The sequence below is a fragment of the Hermetia illucens genome, chromosome 3, assembly GCF_905115235.1.
Source record: "Hermetia illucens chromosome 3, iHerIll2.2.curated.20191125, whole genome shotgun sequence".
NCBI lineage: Eukaryota > Metazoa > Arthropoda > Insecta > Diptera > Stratiomyidae > Hermetia > Hermetia illucens.
Genome location: NC_051851.1, coordinates 44,173,096 through 44,174,796, shown reverse-complemented (window position 1 = coordinate 44,174,796; position 1,701 = coordinate 44,173,096).

Sequence of the window (1,701 nt, the reverse complement as noted above, 5' to 3'; positions counted from 1 at the left end):
TTCTCCTGCGATTCCTTATTATTCTTTTTATTTCGGAATTACCCTCAATGTCGAATTTGATTATTCTGTGATCAGACATAACGGGCTCATCCGACACCCTCTAATTCCTGACCATCCCGTTCATTAGAGTATTTCCTAGAGTTATGTCTAAACTCGTGTTTAGTGCTGGTCACAAATGTTGGAGTGTTCTCTATGTTAAATATTTCTAACTTATTATTATATTATGATAATGTGTAATGTAATCCTTAGAATCCAATTAGTTTTCCAGGGCACTTACTCCCCTGTATAACAACAATTTCAATTGTGTTCTAAGATGTTTTTCCTAAGTCATTGATATTAGTAAAAGCGTCAAGTGCTGCTACCATATTAACCTTTGCCTGTTAACAGCAGCCTTAATCTCGCATGCATTCGTATAGGATATAAATATGATGAATCTAATTTAAAAAAAATCCGGAAAAAAGACATTTATTTTGTATTGCAATAATCAAATCTTAAATCAATAATACGATAATAGAAATTTCCTAATAAGCTTTACTTATCAAAACTTGATCGAGTGACTCGATGATACCCCAAATTAAATAAGATATTACCTACGCGTTAAAGAAACACACATTTTTTGTTACGTAAGTGCATACCAAAATCCGAATTGTACAACCGGCTATTGTGGCCAAACACTAGATATTTCGTGAGTGAGCAATGGATGTAAGGTAATCCAGGTAATTCATGCCTCCAAAAGCTTCTGAGCTTTCGACTACACCTTTTCTCACAGAAGCGAATGGCAATTGATGTAAATTAGTTCCATATGCAGATAAATTCGAGGTATTTACGTATAAAACTATTTGATGACGATACGTATGTACAGTCATACATGCTATATATGATGACATCATATACAAATACCCAGAGGGAATAAGATACAGTAATCTTTTTAAAATTAGATTGTCGGCCAGAGAAAAACACGTACAAAATTACTTTGAAATGGCAACGTAGAGAAACTCATTGGAGCCTAGATGTCGGCTCAATAAAATCATATATTATTTAGATACAAAATTTACAGACGGATAATTATACAAATCGCATTTCGATCGTAGTTATTTTAGGATTCGATTAGCAGATTGGATTAGATAGATATAAACATACATACGAGCTAAACTCATATAATATATTATATGAATAGCATTATAAAAGGATACCATCCTGATTAAAAGCTAAGATTACGAAGTATGAGTACAAGACTTTCTTCACAGCATTTGTCCTTCTGGTTGAAAATCGACTACGAGGAAAATGATTGTAGTGCTTCGAGCACTTATAGGGGGTGAGAATTAGAAAACTCAATTTCATATAGGTAAACCATAAGAAGTTGATAGGAGAAGGGAAAAGTCCTTGTGCACTATTTCAGGGGGCATTTGTCGTGGGATAGTAGATTCCACTAAATGGCAGAACCAGCAGTGGAGTGGTTGCCTTCCCTTAATGTGGGACCTACATATCCACTGACACTTCCGCCTTCTAACTAACTTGCTCAAGGATAATTGACCTGTACGCAGACGAAATTCTTCGTTAGAAGGAGGCCAGCGTACCCTAATTATACGTCGCAAATAAGTGTTGACGAAGGTTTAGAATTTTTGAGTAACAGTGTGGGTCACTTTCAATGTGCTACTCCCATATAGCAACACATAAAGAACATTAGCATAGAACAGTCTC